Source organism: Coregonus clupeaformis, chromosome 20 (assembly GCF_020615455.1).
Source record: "Coregonus clupeaformis isolate EN_2021a chromosome 20, ASM2061545v1, whole genome shotgun sequence".
Classification (NCBI taxonomy): Eukaryota; Metazoa; Chordata; class Actinopteri; order Salmoniformes; family Salmonidae; genus Coregonus; species Coregonus clupeaformis.
This window is the reverse complement of record NC_059211.1, coordinates 56,474,584-56,483,142: the sequence shown is the minus strand read 5'-3', so window position 1 is coordinate 56,483,142 and position 8,559 is coordinate 56,474,584. Positions and strand designations below refer to the sequence as shown.

Sequence of the window (8,559 nt, the reverse complement as noted above, 5' to 3'; positions counted from 1 at the left end):
CCTCCCAATTAAAGTCTGCCTCTTCCTCCATGGAGTCTGCGTCTGATTGAAGAAGCACTTTGTCAGTCATTTTGACTGCCACCAACCCAGTCACAATTACACTGACATGACAAAACATAAAACTCACCATAAAAACAACCATAACAGCATCACACTCAATAATGACATGTTTTATTTCATTAAATAGCAGAAACAAATCATTCAGTCGACATTCATACGGTTTTAGACTAGGGGATATCGTCTATATGAATGCAGCTGCCACTGTATTGAAGCCATTGGACGCAGTTTATCATAGCGGTTTATCATAATTTATTGCGGGCGATAGGTTCAATACATGTCTGCATTCTGTATCAAAGTTCGGGCCGCACTGTGAACCCGAATGAATATATACAAATAAAATAAAAACTAGCCCTATATGCTTTGAGAGGTCCCGTGTGACTCAGTTGGTAGAGCATGGCGCTTGCAACGCCAGGGTTGTGGGTTCGATTCCCACGGGGAACCAGTACGGGAAAAAAGTATGAAAATGTATGCCTCTTCAGTAAATCTGAGCGAACATTATTTTTTCAGTCTATTCCGTTCAAACAACTAGAGTCTATGCGCACATTGTAATCAAAATTAGAATCTTAATTGCTGCATTTAAAACTGTCCTTTTGTGAGGCGCCGCTAGGAGCTAGTTCTGTACGATGGCGAGTGGTGGGGGTCGATAAACCAGAATTGGGGGATCCTCCATTGTTTAAATCTCCAGTTTGGGAACATTTTGGCTTCCCAGTAGATTACAACGGCAATGGACAGAGAGTTGTGGATAAAACGTTTACAGTATGTCGCCAATGCTCAACGAGAATAGCCTATGCAGCTGCTATTTTTTTACAGTCTTTGATTTATAGATGCGGATATGCGCCCATTTTCGGTGGTTGGGAATAGACAGATTCAGCACCTTGTGAAAGTGCTCGAGCCACGCCATTCGAACTTCCCTCCTGCACCCATTTAAGCAAACCGGTAGTACCCGCTCTCTATAAGCAAGCCAAAGCTTTCAATGAATTGGCCAATGCACCCTGTGTTGCACTTTCTTAACAGTGACAGCCCATTACATTACCCCCAGAATGGGAGATATACAATGCACAGACAAGCCCCCTTTATGAGAGTCACAACTGTGCATCTGGCACTTAAGAAGGCAGTGTCATGGTATTCTGTAACCAAGAGGAAGTGGGAATATACCACATACGACAAAACAAATTCCACTTCAACAGCCCTCCAACTGGTAATTACTAGTGGGAACTCGTCTATCATCCTGAGCACCCACTTCTCCCACATGGTGACCTCTGACGTCACCTACTAAGGAAACGCCTTTATAACAGTATTTTCAGCAGTTAAAATAAATCCATTCTGGTGGTTTTGAACTCTAATTTGTTTACAAGCATGATAGTTTATGGTTGACGCTGCTTGTTAGCCACTAGCCAATCTGCATTTATCAACGAGTTCAAATAACATGAATGCATCCATCTGATAACTCGTAAATTCCCACCTCCCACATGGTTACAAACGCAGCATCAGAGTGGAAACTTGACAGGCCCAACATAACAATCCTGTCACAACAGACAATGCCAGGAACATTGTGAATGCTGAACATTGAGCATGGCATTTCATTTTCCCGCAGTACTGAAACTGAACCGTGACCCCAAAACCGCAACACGTACTGATCTGTGGGTTTGGTGAACCGTTCACCGCTACTTATAGAGATGTACAAGATACCAGACCCGGTCTCAGGGATGGCTAACTCTGGAGATTCCTTCGATCTCCACTGAGCTGGGTAGATCTGCTTTTAGTTATTTTGCACCTTCGTGTGGAATGATCCCCAATGCACTTTAAAATTTGAGGAATTTTGGCTCTAGGGCACTTCAGACTGCTGTTAGGGGACCTGTTTTACTGGTCTGTTTTTTATGATTGTGATTTGCTTTTCATGTATTGTTGTATATAATAACGAGTATTTTAATGTGTACATGGATGTGTAGTTTAATGTGTATATTGTATTTTTATGTGTATTCTTGTGCAGGGCTCATCTGGAAAAGAGACCTTGGTCTCAGCATTGACTCCCTGTCAAAATAAAGGTTAAATAAAATGTTAATAAATTACAATGCAGTGGGAAAAAGCAATGAAACAGGAATAATGTTGTAAACAAAACAGTATATTTCCTCAGTCCCTAGCGAAGGAGTCGAGTGAAATACAGTTTGCGTGGAGTGGGAAAAATGTTTTACGCCTTCATTCTGCAACGATCAAAGTCACTGTGTAAACAGATACGTCATAATTTAATGAGACAAGCAGGGAGATCTGATCACACACACGCACCAATGTAATTTCTCTAAATCTATGGGGAAGGAACTTTATAAAGAACACAGCAGGAACCAGCTAAAACAAAGTTGTCTCTTTTCAACCATCCAAAATTAGGTCACTTGAAAATGTATCTGATTTTTTGTGAGTTTTATGTGTGTGTGTGTGTGTGTGTGTGTTTTCCACGTAATGCCACTAATGTTTCTCCTCAAGGTGAGAACTGTTCAATTTTCCCGTGGGAGACTGATACTTGGACAAGGTATAATGTGTATTCTCTGTGTGTGTGTGTGTGTGTGTTTGTGTGTCTCTTGTTCCTGCTGTGTGGTTTCTCCTCTCTAGGCTGTGTCTCATGGGACTGAGTGTGTGGGACTTAACCTGCACCAATGAGAGAGAAGAAACTACCTGTTGTTGCAGTCGGGGGCTTTCTGAAAACAATCTGCTAAGCTTGATCTTCTCCCTTACACATAGTAGTGTGTGTGTGTGTGTGTGTGTCTGTGTGTGTTTGCGTGTTCACACTCCTCATCCCCAGACCTTTACAAAGGCTATGACATCATACCTTCCACTATCCATCTCAACCTGATTCAAAGGGGTCATGTTACGAACGCTGCTTTTAACAAAAAGTAATCTTGTCATTCAAGCGTATTTGGGATTTAGAAAAGCACTTTAAAAATCCTTTAATATATGTTTTAGAATTAAAAAGATGTTAGATCAATCGTAGTGTTGAGAAAATGCTCCTAGGTGAGTTGCATTTCCTCTTTCCTTTCAGCCAGACAAAACTTTCCTGTTTTCTATTACTTTTCATCCGAGTTCCACTTTTCCAGTCTGTTCATTTGATAAGAAGCACCTTGTAGGGCTGAACAGAACAGAACAAGGAAGTGAACACAGGAAAAAAACAATGACAGAGAGACTCTAACTATGACTCTACAGTCAGCGCACATCCCCACACCACTGACCCTGACCAGGCAAACTGGACCAGATTCTCTCACAGCTTGACACAGTGGCTGCTGCAGATTCCTGCTGAATAATCAAAACAAAAAAATAGTCCCACTATTACGCATTCTGAGACCTTGGTGAAGGTCAATAATGGTGTGGCATCTCAAAAGGAATGTGAAAAATTGGAAAATGGCTGCTTTTCAATGCAATCACTGAGCATTTTAAAACCACAACCCCTGTTGTGATTGTGATACAATGGAGATGAATGGTTGTACCCTTCACGTGTCATCAAACAATGGCAGACAAAAAATTAGGAAGGGATCGAAGATTAAAAAGTGTAGGTAAAATCCCTCACCTGAGTGCACCTGTTCTTCTCTCCCGTTGGTCGGGCTGTGGGATTTCCCTGTGGAGAGGGCGAATGGCCTGTCCTGTGGGTGGGACTGCATCCTGCTCTCTCTTCCCGGTAACCTTTACCTTTTTACCCTTAGTCCGTCTGTCTTCAGACTCCTCAGTCTTCACTGCATCTCCCTCATTCCTCCACTGTGTCACACAAAGGAGGAGTTAAGTAGGAATGGAGCATTCAAATCCATATCATGTCCATCTAAACAATTACCACTATAACAGTAACGAAAGACAACATGGGCATTTATTTCAGACCATACAGATGGAATAGCCTCTGTTCTACTAATTATATTTGTACAGCATAGAATACCTGTTCAGCACAGTGTGTTTCTATGTCTCTGCTTTAGTAGCTGGTAGAGCACTGGCGCTTGTAACGCCAGGGTAGTGGGTTCGATCCCCGGGACCACCCATACACAAATGTATGCACGCATGACTAAGTCGCTTTGGATAAAAGCGTCTGCTAAATGGCATTTTATTATTATTATTATTAGTAGTAGTATGCGAGAGCAATGTACAGTTTCTGCTGTTGTGGATTTGCATACCTCAGCACAGCTCTCCAGCCACAAGAGAGATAACCAACCACAGTTTAAATAAGGTAGAAGACCAGGACCGACACAGCAGAACCTCATAATAACTATGCCACAGAGATCAGCGTTACATAAACCATTAAGAAAGAAGAGGTATTTCAAAAGGTTTAATCACTCATATAGGAATCATAACGCTTAGACATAATTTAGTTTTTGCTTTATTTAAAAGATCTTGGAGAAAAACAAACTAAATATTTTCCTATTGTTTTTCCACTCTGTCTCTTTCCCAGATCATGGTTACGTTTGTGATATTTTGGGATAACTGCCATATCTCTCAGCCTCCGCAATGACTCACTCTAACTGCACCCACTTCCATCAACTGTTCAATTAACACTGATTCAAAGAGCAGATTCATACCGATGCCCTTCAATCAAACTAATACACAAAAACAACTCTCTGCAGACTTCACACATTTGCCTAAGCATTCAAATGAGCAATAGGCAATGTTCTGTGCTTGTCATCATCTGTTTTTATAGCATGAGGAACATCACTGGAAATGCATTTAAATCAACTCGTTTCTTCATAGCATAGGTGTGTCCTTTCACTACATGTAATCCTTCTGAATGTGTCCTCTGTCACGCAGGGATCCAAACACACATCTATCCATAGCGTAAACAACATGCTGGTCTAATTGGACTCACATGATGTTGGCCCCTGTTCCTCTCCACTCTGCCTGATAGTCCACACTCTCCAGGACGCAAACATAGGATCCATCTACTGACTTCAGTCCAGAAACTATCAGAGATCACAGTCCACAGGGTCCATTAAATAACTAAAATGTAGTATAAACCACAACGTCTAGGACACAATCAGAGAAAAGCACATATTTACATGTAGGTTTACAGGATAAAGAGAACCCGGGCAACTTGTCTCTCACAGACAGAGGGTCACTTATCCCAGAAATGGTGTCACTGATTTAAATCGAAGAAGGTTCACTATTATTGCATTCAGTTAAGAGGATCTAAGGCTGCGTTTACACAGGCAGTCCAATTGATATATTTTTTTCACTCATTGTTTTTTTTACCAAAAGCAGCCAAACTAAACCACTAAATGAAAACACTATTGGTCCATACTGGTCCCCAGCATCCCAGTGAGCAGCCCAGATTGTCTCCTGGGGATTAGGCTGATCTGTGTGTTAATCTGAGACGCAGGTCTTTCCTGGTTAAAGCCTCATCAGATTGAGATGGAGGGGGCGGTGTTATTGATTAGCTTCGATGAGTCCAGTAGGCACCACACGCTGTCCCTTCGCTGCCTTTCTCTAAAACCCCAACCAGGACAATATAAATACTTCATGGGGAATTGACAAATTAACTAACACTATTTGGGCTGGTGTGTCCTTCCTTATCTCCCATCATATTTTTGTTTTTAGGAATCAACATGACACAATTCGATCCTGTTAAGAGTAATGATATCTCTCAACGATTTCTACACTTCTCTGTTTTATCACTCACCATTCATTCTATGTAATCTATAATATTACATCCAATGAAAGATTTCATGATTTATCAGTATCTATGAAGTATTAGTAGAATATATCAGTAGAATATAGTGTCTTGTCTCTATGGCACATCTAGCCTGGTGTGTTCCTTAAACAGCCTGTGATGCTGTGTGAGATCAGCTGACTGACATATTTAAAAGACTGAAGTGCAAACAACAACTGCCCCGGGCAGACAGACAGACAGACAGGCCACAATGCACAGAGGCAATGAGAAAACATACTAATGAGAGCCTACTGCCTACATCAGCAGCTTCAGTCAACTTCTCCAGCATCAAGCCATTGTTTGAGTAACATCACACCAGAAGGGCTATATGATTACTTTTTCCATCAACTCAGAAATTATCGAAAATAGATGGAAATGGATATTGTTTGATCTTATTCCAAATGCTGTGTTGTATAATATGTTTTTGTCTTCTCTGAAGAAAAAACATCTGATGTAGGCTAATCATTGTACAGCCTTTTTACGCAGAGCCAGTTGTGTCTGTTATGCTGACTCTTATGCCACGTGACTCATTATCTCTCCTACAGACATTGAGTTGCTCATGATCGGGTCAAAATAAGAACAAAAATATTTTTTTTAACCTCCTGTGATTCATTCATCCATACACCTCACTGAAGACTCTTAGTGGAGAAAAGGAAATGTGGCTTTCTTTACATTACAATTAATCTAGTCAGCCAGACACTTCCCATGAGCAATTAGCCTGGGGATGTGGTTACCTTGCCATTATTTCACCTGAAACTATAGCAGACACCTTTGAACTGATGATGTCAAGTCACAGCCTTGACCTAATGACTTAATACATCCGTTTTCCATATCATTTTGTTATGTAAATCACTGTGAAAGACGTGTTAATAATGTAAGTTGTTCTTGGCTAATACAATTCTCTGTCTTCACTCACAGAGCAGTGCCAATCCATCAATGTTTTATCTGTTTTTCCTTTAGAACCTTATCAGGGACATTTACATACAATGGCATGCGTTATCAAAATATCGATTATAAACGGCGCTGAGGAGTACATGAATAAAACCATCAATAACCATGCATCCTTGATCACCGTGATCTTTACCCCTATACCAGATCCCTGGACACTTCATAGGGTTTTACAGTAAAGAGGCGAGATCTTCTCCATGATGTTGCTTGCTTCCATTCCATCTAGGCTACACCAGTACCAAGGAAAAACGATCTCACATGACAACCACGGACCTACCGTATGTTTTAGGGTTTTATGGCAATACGCAGCCTGAATACGCATGAGTGCACATGCACATCACTGTTCATTTGGTAACGTGGCTTTATTTTTATATTCATTATGGAGCTGAATGTAATCCCGAAGAGGGATCATCAGAATAATGCGCAACTAAACTCCGGATTTGCTGACTGCCCGCAATAAGTAAATAAAAAATTTAATGGATATACGCGCGGTTTAACCCAATTAGCAACTTCGTCCATCACATTTGGCATAACGTCGGATTGGGAGAATTACCTCGTGCAATTTTACAATCATCAAGATTGATGTTAAAACCTTGATGGATGATTAAAAAGACAAATGGAACCGTTCATCAGACCATTATTCTATGTGTACTAAATAACGATTAAAAATAGATTGTAACTGCTAATGCTGAAGAAGTGAAACAGGAAATGTAGCTAGGTCTACTGTGCATTTGTGGGATACGTGTGTCGCCGACGTCCTCTCAGTGCGTAAGCAGTCAGTAATTTGTATTTGGCACTTCGCTAATGTACTTTGCACACAAAGTATTGCAGCAGAAAAAAACTCGAACGGTATTGTTAAACGTCCACTTCTAATTTAATTCATTAGAGCTCGTTAATGTGCATCAAAAGAAACTGGAACTGGACGGTTAACTGCAGTAATTGTATTTTTTCCTCATTCAAAGATTTTACATGCAGTTTTTTTACACACCATAACCCGCCATGTTGAAAGTGGTTTGACATATTGGCAATGTCCGGTATTTTCCGATGCCTTTGCGCACCTATGTGTGGAAAAAGCATGACACACCTAGACGTTTAAACTGTAAATATGAACATTTAAAACGAAGTCAGGGGTGTGAACTTATGAGCATTTCACTATTTTATCGTTTTCAGTGGAAAGCAGACCGTTAGATGGAAATTCATTTATCAGGCTTATTGAAATGTGTTTTTCCTACGCACCGCAAGCATTAAAATAAATGTTTATGTAACCAATTTATTTTTGCATCAAGGTTTACATTATGCCTTTCAATAAAGAAAAACAATCATACCAACTAAATTGAAAGTGCCACGAAGCGACCTTCTCACCGCATGTGAAAGCTATAATTACGCACGTAAAAACACTTTGAACAACTTGGCTTCTGAATGCGCCAGTATTTCTGTTTCTAGAGAAACAGCCTAGAGTCGGAGTGGTTAAAGGTTTACGCTAGGAAAAACCTCTCACGGTGGATATTTCGTCGAGAAAACGACGGCTCTGGATTAGTAACCTACATAAATATTTAAAGAAGCGTCAACCTGTCACCTGTCTTACCTTAATGATGTTTTTTTCGCGTCTAATTTGCGAGCCTTTTCGTTCGGTGGAAGCCAGCGAGCGACGTCTTTCAACTGCACAGCACAGAGCTCGTTCCAATATGGCATCCCACATCTGCGCATGTCCAAAAAATCTTCAGATTATTTTCAAACCAACTCCTTCAATGACCTTTAGTGCAGTTGCGAAATTTGTTCAGCCAATTATAAATAGAATGTCGAAGTAGGCTACCCACCCCCATATTTCAACCCCTCGGTCTTTCATAGCTGAAATACACAATACATAGATATTGGTACCAGTG

At 40.7% G+C, this 8,559-nt stretch overlaps 1 long non-coding RNA gene across 1 annotated transcript; it reads right to left on the bottom strand.

Annotated features, from left to right (window-relative positions):
• Positions 1–8,348, bottom strand: LOC123481438. Its single transcript, XR_006657108.1, has 3 exons — positions 8,262–8,348; positions 3,614–3,798; positions 1–42 (listed from the first exon to the last, which is right to left on the bottom strand). It is a non-coding gene; the product is annotated as an uncharacterized LOC123481438 (long non-coding RNA).
• Between the last annotated feature and the right edge of the window lie 211 nt (positions 8,349–8,559).